Here is a 13,039-nt window from a genome sequence, read left to right on the forward strand (position 1 = left end):
CCGAAAGGGCCTCGTAGATAAGATGAATCACATTTTGAATTTCTTTGGAGAGCGGCTGGTCGTGTTGATATTCGCCCAGATGTCCGGTAGCCTCTGCAATGCGCCACTTGCACCAACTAGTTTCCCCAGCCGGACAATTTTGGTGTTGTTTATGGTCATCCGTCGAACACTTGCGGAAATACGTTGCCCAAATTGCCTTCTTCACCTGTTCCACCGAATTGGAATGCCGTCGGATTGCCAAGCCGTAGTACGTCGTAAGCTCCTTGATCACTGTATCAGTTTTAGTCATGGGCATGTAAATAGAATAATTTTTCGCGGCTACAAAGTCCAAATTCCCGAAAAAACTGGTGCGTGAAAAAGGCAGATTTCAGGCAGGTGCATTTTTTTGTTCAACTGCCAACAACAAACATTTCCGTTCCTTATTCGGAAAAACCGTTTCAGGACTGGATTCTAAACACTTTTATGGATCCGAAAATGCAATTTTTTAAAAAATCGAATTTTTGAACCAAATGATAGTAAACCTCCCCTTAATTTGTGAACGTAATATAAGTTGTAAGAAATAACTGTGATATTGCAATGAAACCTGCTCCTGGTCTGTATGAAATTATTGGTGTACCACATTCTTTTTGCTGATAGTAGAAGAAACCCGTTAAAATGTGTCCTTTTCGATTATTGTCTTAATAAAATCTGCAGGAGATTTTGCATCTAAATAACTTTGTTTCCATTTCCCTCAAGTGCATCGTCCTGCAACTCCCCTTCACAGTAGACCATGCATTAATAATGAACGACACAGAACCCGACAGATAAAGGTCATCCCACATTCTCACTGAATTGCCAGATAGTGATAATTTCAGATCTTAGTAAAATTTCCGAAAAAAAAACATTTAACCTCTCTATTTTTAGTCTATAATATGAAAGAGTATCTTCAGACAGAAAGTTATTACCAGTCTTCACGAAATATACATACATAAATGGCTAAACGTTATGTTACAGGAAATTTTCAAGAAGTATTACATTTTTGTATTTCAACGCATGTGAAAACACATTTGGACTGAAAAAAAACGGAAATTTTCCAAGATTGTAGACGTCTGTTATACACATTTTGTTTTGGAAACGTGGAAGTATTCCGAGATAAAAAAATTAAACGCTTTCGCCTGTGTAGCGAAAAATGTCGTCGTTGATGAATTTGTCTTCTGTTGGAACTCTTAGAAATTGTTAGCTTGAAAGTTGTTAAGAAAACTATAAAATTAATTTTCGTAACATCTGAGATATCGTTAATGTATCACGTCATCTGCGACCGCAATTTATTTACGATAGACTCCATTTTTGTTGAAGACAAGCAAAATAAATTTGTTCGTATGGTTATGAGGAACCCAAGTTTTATCCAGGTATACTAGAAGACTATTACCGTCAGCACGCAGTAAGTGCGTTGTAAACAATAACTTCGCTCTTGCTGCTGCACAGTCTCTGTATTACATTAAAGCCTTTTGTCAATCATTAGAGTTCCTGAATCGAAAACCAAGTGAGCGAAGAAGACGAAAAATGGCCTCTGAGCCAGAGTAATTAATTATTTCCTCTGTCTTAGTTTTTAGTGCAATACTCCGCCCTAACTTTTTGTTAAAATATTCAAATTCCGTAGCTTTCCGGTTTCTATTACATCCCTTTCTTAGAGAATGAAAACACGTACTCATATCTGCATGTTTTGCCGATTTTACTGCATAGATAATACGGAATACAGTCGATTCGGAAATACCAACAGCTTGTGCTGTCAATTTATGAATTTGCAAGAAAATTTGTGTTATTCCTGCCTTCTCCACTGTTGGCCAGGTCAGTAACAAAAGCCTGAGTAAGTTCGATACGGAAATTTTGTTTTATTTTCCAATGTCTTGTCGCCTGTTATTCACACCGTCTGGTAAAGCCATTGCTCACTCCAAAACAGAGATCAGTGCACCTCTCTGATGAAGGCTGAAACCTCACACGAGCACAGGATATGCGCGAGCATCGAACATAAGCTGGCGCTGATCTCCATTATTGTTCCAGTTTGCATGTGCTAACAAAGATTTGAAGCGAACAAATCACAGCGCCTGACGTCACACAGCGCGAATGACTGTGAGCTGCCCTTTTTGGTAATGACCACTACAGTAACTGTTCCATCATTCAGCTACAATCTCAAAAGTTGAAAGCGAACTGATGTCGGTCGTGTCAAGACGCATTTGAATCAGAGATTTACCATTTCTGCCCATTTGTGACTGCACAATACCTACGCATACCCGAACGATAGCAAAAGTACATTGATTTTTCTTTCACACCAAGGAGGAAGAATTGTTAATGCAGTGATCTTTAAGGCAGCTTTTGTAGCGGGAAAGGTGATACATTTTCTGAATACGTCGAATAAATCAAACATACATAAACAGGCAACTATGGGTAACCGCTTCTTAAGAATCCTTTTAGGTAGAAAATAGAGGGCATAGTCAAATTGAATCATTTCAAACAATGTGCAACGAGTGTAACTGAGGCAGTAGAAAACTCAGTTCTTATGATTCAACGCCAAGAGCTGCTGATGATTTTTTTTTTTTTTTATTATTCATCCAGTTTCGATACTAACACCATTATCAGGTGTCACAAAATAATTACAACACCTAACAAGACGAAATCGATGGTCTCGAAACATTTAACATTTGACGATGCCACTATGGCTGCAGTACATTAGGACTTTGTTTTTATAAACAGATCTGATGGTGGTCATTATAGACCGAAACCGGTAATCTGTTAAAAAAGTTTGTGACCATAGACGTAAATTAAAGGAAGCTTATCGAAAAAAGAAATCAAAATCTTTTGACGCCATTGACTTTGTATCGTCTTGTAATCGTGTTTATTTTATGGTGCTCGATGATGGTCTGTCCAATGAACTGCATGTGTAATAAAGAAACTTTATCACGTTTTTGTTGGTGAATCACCTAAAAATCATATTTGTTAATTTTACGAAATAATAAAATCTTGTTAATATTGACTATGTTACTTCAGACCGCCCATACAATATCACTGTTTTATCTGAGTAACAAAAATATAAGCACAGTATGAGATCTGCGTTTCCTTTACAGGCACATGGACATAAAATACGCTGGTAATAAGTGATCGCCCTCTGTTAACACCGTCAGTTGTAATCAGCGAATGAGCAAGGTTGACATCAGACAATATAAGGACATACAAAACTAAACCATAAGTTGGGAAAGGTATTAACCTCAGTCCTACATCAAGAAGTCAGTGTTGGGGACAAACGCAACAATTCGTCATTGCTGTCCTGGGCGAAGTATTTGTCGAAGTGGTTGGCACTTGCCTCCCTCCGACTGTCATAACACATTCATGTCAGGAGTCTGTGCAGGCCAGTCCATTACAGGAATGTTATTGTCGTGTAACCACTCCGCCACAGGTCGTGCATTATGAACACGTGTTCGATAGTGTTGCAAGATGCAACCGCCATTCCGGAATTGCTCTTCAACAGAGGGAAGCAAGAAGGTGCTGCCATCTTCCAGTGCTAAGTCATAATTATGTAGAAATGGGTTCAGCTGACGACTTGTGCCGAATTGTTAACTATTTAAAACCTCAGTCACTGACTCCCGCTAGCCGCGACAAATGTGAATGATCCTTGTTTCCGGCTTTAGTTTACTGCAGTATACGGGATTACCCTCACTTCGAGTGTGAATGTCCGGACCTGACAGTGATGTTCCCTTCTTGTTAAATAAACATAATACACTAAACTAAGTGACCAAGATTCCGTAAGTAGGCTACACTTCTTTCCAGCATTATGAAATGGCGAAACTTGGAATATGCCAAATGTGTATCAACGGCGAGTTGCTATTTCCTATTAAGTTAGTAGGAGGATTTTTATAACATATTACCTCTGTATTCTGTGTTCGTCTTTCGTCTTGCCCGCATCTCGTGGTCGTGCGGTAGCGTTCTCGCTTCCCACGCCCGGGTTCCCGGGTTAGATTCCCGGCGGGGTCAGGGATTTTCTCTGCCTCGTGATGGCTGGGTGTTGTGTGCTGTCCTTAGGTTAGTTAGGTTTAAGTAGTTCTAAGTTCTATGGGACTTATGACCACAGCAGTTGAGTCCCATAGTGCTCAGAGCCATTTGATTTTCTTTCGTCTTGTTTCCTCGTTTCATTATATTGTGGGTGTAAAATTTCATTTATTTCGGAATTTGTCCTTTGGTAAGCCTACGTGCCAGGGTACGACTTAAACTAATGTATATTCTGAACTGTCAAAAACAGACTGAAGCATAACATTTTCAGTTTTGAGATTACTGTATGGGCAAGTTCCGAAAGCCAATAAATTAAAAAAATGAATGTTGAAATGTACTCTTTACTTGTGATGAAGGCGACAAAGCTGCTTCGAAAGCGATCATTAAGGCATAGCGCAGTGCACACGGTACCACACGTGTAACCAAATAATGCTCAACGATGAGCAGTGTTTAGCGGTTTTTGGAGACTGCTACAAGAATTTGATTCCGATACATTTGGGGTACACCTCACAGGTAACGTGACACAAATACTCCGAAGAAACGCATCAAAGAAGTCGGCACGGCACACGACAGTGGCTTTTCTTCCGTCTTTGTTTGATCCACCGTATAGAGCGTGCTCTTTATTATGGAAAAGAGAGCGACTCACAAACGATTGAAGCCAGTGCTCCATAATCGAATGTCCGGAATTCCATTTTCTAAAGAGAGGATGGTAGTTGCTATAGTACTGTCTCACTGTGGTCAGCCACATAATGATTGGCCAAACAAGACGTATTATGTAATTACCGCAAATCACGCCTATAAGTGTCTGAGAATTCTGTAAAGAGTAAAAACTCTGTTCTCCACATTCCATGGGACCATGGGGAGGAGGAGGGGAGAATGGCATAGCAGGGGAGGGGGGGGGGGGGTTGGAGTAAGTGCCCCTCTTGCTCCCTTTGTGGATGCCTATGAGGAGGAGAAAGTTTGCGGACTGGCTCGAAAGGCTGCCAAATTTTAGCCATGAATGCGCAGTTGACCATCAGCTATGGCATAAATTACGACCCTGAAGGACGCTTGTTATAGAGAAGCTCATGTTCAAACACTCTATGGGTTACTAGTACTAAACTCTGCGGAAGTGCGCACAAATACCAACTACTCCATGTAACAGAATTATTTATATGTCTCACAAAACCACTACAAACAAGCATGATCGTGAAGCAGAAGCAAGACTGTAGTCAAAAAGCTTAGATTCTATAGTCAAAGTTGTTCAGTTCACTGTCAATAGTCGCCGCAATTCCTTAAGTCATTTATTCCTCATGGACACACATAACACATCACCATACTATTAGATCACTGAGGTTGCAGACAGTCGTACACAAAACGCACTAAGTGTGTGTGTGTGTGTGTGTGTGTGTGTGTGTAAGTACAATCTAACTTCTGCACCATTTCAGTGCAGTAATGTGTTCATTCTAAATAAGTATTATAGTAGTTGTATTACACGTTTATTACCTTATAAATAAATAAACTTTTTTTATTTTAAATTCAGTGTATTAGTATTTGTAAAATGATTCTTTCATATACTGTTCATTAAAAAATGACTATCATTCCTTTGGGACCTGTGGAATGGCACATTATCTTATTTGTTTGAGTTGTAAATATTTGTCATGTATTGTTGGTTTTTCTTTTTTTTTTTTTTTTTTGACATGTTCTACATTCTGGAGGACCTGCTCACTACGGATCAATTGGAATGAATGTAAATCTAATCTAATACAATGCGGCACTTCTGCGTGCTCGCGGGGGTCCTACACGATTTTACAACTACATCTACGTGATTACTCTGCTATTCACAATAAAGTGCCTGGCCCGTGTACGAGTTTCTTTGATTCTTCAGCGTAGTATTCTCCAAAGCACTCCTTATTTCCACATTCGTAAAACAACTTTTCTTTTAACAAACTAACAAACTTTCCCAAAATTCCGACTTTCCGTCTTAACATCCAAATCGATTCGTTGAAAAACTCGCTCCTCAATTGTTTCCTTTTCGGTCGATCTTTTGATTCAAGATATACACAGGTAATATACACAAGTACATTGTAAGTAATATAATTCAAAATAATAATAATATCAGTTACATAACACTTTCTCATTACCTGTTAGAACACATAAACCACAAGATACTTGAAGGCATTTGAAAGAAAGGAAATTAAAAAATCTGTCCACCACATTTCCACACTGGACGTGTCTAGATCATCCTCGTATAGAACTCTAATTTGGCAGCTAACAATCCGTTGTCAAACTTTTTCCATCGGTGCAGAAATTAACCACACTGACAGGAACCTCTTGTTCACCATCCACTTCCTGTACGCGTAGAACATTCCTGCATGTAAAACATCGCAATGTATTTAATTCATTCCCCTCTAGTGGTTCTACCACGCACAGTACGTTCCCACTTCATCCAAAGTAATTTCCCTGTGCGTAGCGGCATCTTATCACGCGAATCGAGTCTTAATGTCTTTGTGCACAGTTTAATTGGTTTGTCCTCCGTGACAGGCAACCCTTGTGACAGTCATTGGCAACACCTTCCTCAGCTGTAACACCGATTATGCAGCATAAGATCAATTTATGCATGAAATTTACACAAGGATCTTGGAGTTCAAATGGTTCAAATGGCTCTGAGCACTATGGGACTCAACTTCTGAGGTCATTAGTCCCCTAGAACTTAGAACTAGTTAAACCTAACTAACCTAAGGACATCACAAACATCCATGCCCGAGGCAGGATTCGAACCTGTGACCGTAGCGGTCTTGCGGTTCCAGACTGCAGCGCCTTTAACCGCACGGCCACTTCGGCCGGCGATCTTGGAGTAGCCTTCACTTATGTGGCGCGAAACTTACATAGCGTCTTGGAAGTGTTTTCTTCCATTCTAAAAACTTAGTACCGGTGAACGTAACGACTCAACATTATAACTCCCCACCCCACGCAGCCTATAATATCTCTTCTCCAAGAGGTACAAACTCGTCACAGATACGTGAGTTTCTGTTTCTAGTAAGAAAGTACGCTCTCTACCCTCTATTACACAAGTTAATCGACACTGCACGCCTACATACGTACATGTTTCATAGAAAGTTGCTGGGACCGTCGTCCGGCGGATTTCGAGTTCGCATTGGTGTTTAACGATCGATTGCTCTTACTTTTTACCTTCTCATTTTGCATTCAACGTAAACATTCCTCATCTCGGCACCATACAGCTCCTGATTTTTTATACTGTGGTTGGTGCCAATGCCTCTGAATGCGACCAGAATGCCCACATCGATATCACCTTCCTCGAGCTGTGTGACTCCCCTGACGGCAGTAGCCACGTCCTTCTGGCTTTCTACATAGAGAGCAGCAGCTCCCTCAAGAACCCGCCAATGCTGTATGTTCCGCTCCCTGCTGACTCACTTTCTCACCATATCGCACATATTGGTATTCATTTTTCCTGTTCTATCCACAAAACCTTCTATTGACTCGTTTCGCCACTGTGGTACACCATTTAGATGTTCTTCAAGGAATTCAGCCCTATAGTGCTTCTTATATCGCTGTTTATTTAAGCTGCTCGAATGTAAGTACACTACTGGCCATTAATATTGCTACACCAAGAAGAAATGCAGATGATAAACGGGGATTCATTGGACAAATATACTAGAACTGACATGTGATTACATTTTCACGCAATTTGGGTGCATAGATCCTGAGAAATCAGTACGCAGAACAACCACCTCTGGCCGTAATAACAGCCTTGATACGCCTGGGCATTGAGTCAAACAGAGCTTGGATGGCGTGTACAGGTAGAGCTGCCAATGCAGCTTCAGCACGATACCACAGTTCATCAAGAGTAGTGACTGGTGTATTGTGACGAGGCAGTTTCTCGGCCACCATTGACCAGACGCATTCAATTAGTGAGAGATCTGGAGAATGTGCTGGCCAGGTTAGCATTCGAACATTTTCTGTATCCAGAAAGGCCCGTACAGGATCTACAACATGCGGTCGTGCATTATCCTGCTGAAATGTAGGGTTTCGCAGGGATCGAATGAAGGGTAGAGCCACGGGTCGTAATACATCTGAAATGTAAAGTCCACTGTGGAAAGTGCCGTCAATGCGAACAAGAGGTGACCGAGACGTGTAACCAATGGCACCCCATACCATCACGCCGGGTGATACGCCAGTATGGCGATGACGAATACGCGCTTCCAATGTGCGTTCACCGCGATGTCGCCAAACACGGATGCGACCATCATGATGCTGTAAACAGAAACTGGAATCATCCGAAAAAATGACGTTTTGCCATTCGTTCACCCAGGTTCGTCGTGAGGCGCTCCTATTTGTGATGCAGTGTGAAGGGTAACCGCAGCCATGGTCTCCGAGCTGATAGTCCATGCTGCTGCAAACGTCGTCGAACTGTTCGTGCACATGGTTGTTGTCTTGACTCACTGCATTCTTGATGCTCCTCAATATGGCTGGAGACAGAGTCCCTGATGTGACGGTTTGTGGCAGCGACGCTTCTGAAACGACTTGTAGCGGTTGAAGTGAATGGCGTCTACTGTGAATGGTAGAGCTATGTGGACAGTGGTTAGGAACGTCTTCAGTCCACCACTCTAGGTTGAAGTGATACTTTGGTGGCTGTTCAACATTTCATCACAAAAACAGTACTTCATATCGAAGTAAAACAACTGTAATGGTACTAGGCGGCGGCCAATGCAACAATGGCGTCGGCTGGACTCAGCCAGCTGGACTCAGCCAATGAAGCTTGTTTGGCTGAACAATGGCCTGTTCTCACGGCTGGCTTGTGGCCTTTCCCCGGGAAGCTTGTGGCAGCTGGGTAAGGTAATGCGATCGACACTACAGCAGGTGTGCTGACTCATAACCCATGCAGGGCAGTGAGCGGCACAGAGTATAGGCAGCTACACAGACTGGCACGATTACACAGGTCACTGCATGAAGCAATGGAGTGTGCAGAACAATACGTAGTCTCAGTGTCGACGGAGGCAGTTCACAAGTCGTGACATATGTCTGCACAGACGATAATGGACAACAACAGTGGCTGCCCACACAGGTGAAAATCACTAACAGGTAATAAGAGTTGGAGAGCTAGATGACCCTGGCATGACCCAATTGCCCTCATAGTAGGAGGTCAGTAGTGGTTGGAAGTTAGCCAGTAGGGGCCAACTGGTTGGTAGGCAGGATGTCAGCAGTATTCCGATGTAACTTGCATACCAAGACTGAAACTAGTGAACACAGAGGTAGGCAATGGCAGCCTGTTGATACATTTTAAATAATAGCCTAGCGCAAAGTTCCTCTCGTAGTTGGCTGTTAGCAGTGTCTGCATGATGCATGTCTAGAATTGGCGTTATATAGGCAGATTTGGCCAGTTGTTGTTTCTGAAATGGTAGCAATTTAGCTCTCTAAGATAGAGTAAGATTGGGTGGAAGATGTGACTGACCGTACATAACATTATTGCCTCAGCTTTTCTCTTGTGTCAGTAGCTCCACAGCCTTGGCTGTGTGGTAATTTAGCCTTCCAGTGTCAGCATAATCTGTTTACAGCTTCTTATGTATGGCCCCATAATGTGTCTTCTTGTGTCACCTTGATGTGACGTCTCCTGTTCAGCTGGTCACAGAGTTTTTCTGCTGTGAGAGACAGAGCTGCGACACAACACCAAACTAGCAGCACTACATAAAATATGCTACATCTACTCTAATAATTATTAGAGCGTTCGACATGGGTTCTATTTCTGATATTAAAGTATGTGCTTCTAGACCATTTTACCGTGGGAAATTCAAATATGTAAACAAAATATCGTTGTCAGGGATACTTTTTATGTAATATGTATATGTATGTATATTCACAGTTCATGGCAAACACAGAGATGTTATAGAGAAATACGGGTATGTTGCCGCATCCAGTAGTGATAGAACGTGATAATTTCTTGTGCAACAGCAGGTGGGAAGAATCAGACATCATTAGGTTATCCCCCGCCACACCTATGTCATTAAGACCACCTGAAACATCGGCAGTAAAGCTTCGTGCCTCCTAGGGGCAGGTGCATCGAGTTTACAACAGTGGTGTTAGCCGCAATTTGTGTCAGTATTAACGAGTGAGTGTTTTGGCTGACAAGTAACTGTCTGTCATATTTCCGAGCACGGTTGAATTTTTTAGTTCCTGTGTGTAAACTGATTGAGCCTGGTGCTGAAGGTAAGTCGACTGCTTGTTTTTACACATAAGCGTTCCTCTAGTTCCCTGCTATTAATTTAATACAGGTGTATTACCAAAGTGGTATTTTTAAATTTGCAGAAATGCCACGTCGTCGTGGATGTCGATATAAGCCGGACAAATTCTGCTACATCTGTGGGAAGTCCACTTTTGCCAGAAATAGGAAGAAAATTTCTTCAGTCATAAAGAAAGCATACAAACATTACTTTGGAGTAGAGGTAGGAGACCAAGATAAAAAATGGGCACCACATTTCTGTTGTGCTACATGTTACTGCAAACTAATTCAGTGGTGGAAAGGTAAAGAGAATGTGGCGTTGTTTGCTGTTCCCATGGTGGGGAGGGAGCCTAAGGACCATGTTACTGATTGTTATTTCTGTCTAACAAAAATTCAGGGTTTTACAAACAAAAAGTCAAAGAGATACATTGTTTACCCAGATCTGCCTTCAGCGAGAATGCCAGTGCAGCATTCCGACAACCTTCCAATACCTTCAAGAGCTCGAGGTCAAATTCCGAGCGACAGACAGTGAAATAAGTAGTACTGAAGAAATCACTGATGATGATTCTTTATATCACTGCACAAGTGAGTCGTCGCCACATTTGTTAACACAGGCAGATTTAAATGATTTAGTACGTGATCTAGGACTAAGTAAACAAAAGGCGCAGCGCTCGACAATATAAAATGGTGCAAGCTGTTCGAGATTCTGAAAAAAGTAGGGGTAAGCTATAGGGAGAGACGGGTCATATACAATACGTCCAACAACCAAGAGGGAATAATAAGAGTGGACAATCAGGAACGAAGTGCTCGTATTAAGAAGGGCGTAAGACAAGGCTGTAGCCTTTCGCCCCTACTCTTCAATCTGTACATCGAGGAAGCAATGATGGAAATAAAAGAAAGGTTCAGGAGTGGAATTAAAATACAAGGTGGAAGGATATCAATGATACGATTCGCTGATGACATTGCTATCCTGAGTGAAAGTGAAGAAGAATTAAATGATCTGCTGAACGGAATGAACAGTCTAATGAGTACACAGTATGGTTTGAGAGTAAATCGGAGAAAGACGAAGGTAATGAGAAGTGGTAGAAATGAGAACAGCGAGAAACTTAACATCAGGATTGATGGTCACGAAGTCAGTGAAGTTAAGGAATTCTGCTACCTAGGCAGTAAAATAACCAGTGACGGACGGAGCAAGGAGGACACCAAAAGCAGACTCTCTATGGCAAAAAAGGCATTTCTGGCCAAGAGAAGTATACTAATATCAAATACCGGCCTTAATTTGAGGAAGAAATTTCTGAGGATGTACGTCTGGAGTACAGCATTGTATGGTAGTGAAACATGGACTGTGGGAAAACCGGAACAGAAGAGAATCGAAGCATTTGAGATGTGGTGCTATAGACGAATGTTGAAAATTAGGTGGACTGATAAGGAATGAGGAGGTTATACGCAGAATAGGAGAGGAAAGGAATATGTGGAAAACACTGATAAGGAGAAGGGACAGGATGATAGGACATCTGCTAAGACATGATGGAATGACTTCCATCGTACTAGAGGGAGCTGTAGAGGGCAAAAACTGTATAGGAAGACAGAGATTGGAATACGTCAAGCAAATAATTGAGGACGTAGGTTGCAAGTGCTACTCTGAGATGAAGAGGTTAGCACAGGAAAGGAATTCTTGGCGGGCCGCATCAAACCAGTCAGTAGACTGATGACAAAAAAAAAAAAAAAAAAAAAAAAGTCTTTGAAGGTACATATGATGGACTCTCATCTCGACTACGTCACAGAGAGTTGTAGTGACGTATCGGATGAACATGGGGAAAGATTCCATAAAGACATTTCTACCATAGAAAGGCGCTACGAAGGGAAGTGGGTACAAGAAAGATTCACAATACAAGAGAAAAAGTTATGTGCATTACAAGGCAGTGGCTCATTGTTTGTCAATTTTCTGTAATTTCACACGTCAAATAAATGCTTCAAAGTGTATACACAAAGGTTACTGTGTTATATGTTAGATCCCACCCTCCAGTAATGTGATAAACTTATAACATCATAAAGATGTGCATTTGTTTGTCGAATTTCACCTCACGTTTGCTGCACTATATCAGAAACTGAAAAGAGAAATAAAATTGCGATTACTCATAAACTATCCCTGACAGAAAAAAACCGGAAACAGTTTTCAATTCAGCATGCAAAATACAACTAGGATCACAATATTTTTATCAGAAATAGAAAAAAAGGTTTTTTTGTAGAACAGTGTAATGGAAGATGAAAACTGACATTAATCTCGAACTGAGCTATCTTCTTGTGTCATAATGTATGAAAATCATCAGCAGTGTTCATAAAATACCAAGTTTATGCAAAAAACATGTTAACCTTTCTGACTTGGCTCATGAGCTGTTAGCACAGTTTAAAAGAAGAGGTAGCAAACGAGTTCATTATTTTGTAGGTTAATCTTTGGGGAAAGAATTCACCTAACACGTTTAAATGTATGGTCTTTTTCCTAGAAATTTCCCTGCATAAATAAAATTATAAAGTTTCATTGTTCTAAGAACGGAGAAGAGATCGAGGGTGGAGCAAATAAATGCGGCCCAGAGAACAGAGTTCCAGGATACAAAGAAACACAGCAGAGGAAAGGAAATACAGCACTAAGCTGACTATAGCAGATGCTGAAAGTGGCCACCATTTATCTCTTCATACTTCTGGCCCCTGGTCAGAAGGTTGCTGGAGGTGGATCGGAGCTGGACTATTTGAAGTGCTGCTGCAGTTCTTGAAGACTACAAAGGTTGTTATGATACATCTTAC

Source organism: Schistocerca nitens, chromosome 6 (genome assembly GCF_023898315.1).
Source record: "Schistocerca nitens isolate TAMUIC-IGC-003100 chromosome 6, iqSchNite1.1, whole genome shotgun sequence".
NCBI classification, from domain to species: Eukaryota; Metazoa; Arthropoda; class Insecta; order Orthoptera; family Acrididae; genus Schistocerca; species Schistocerca nitens.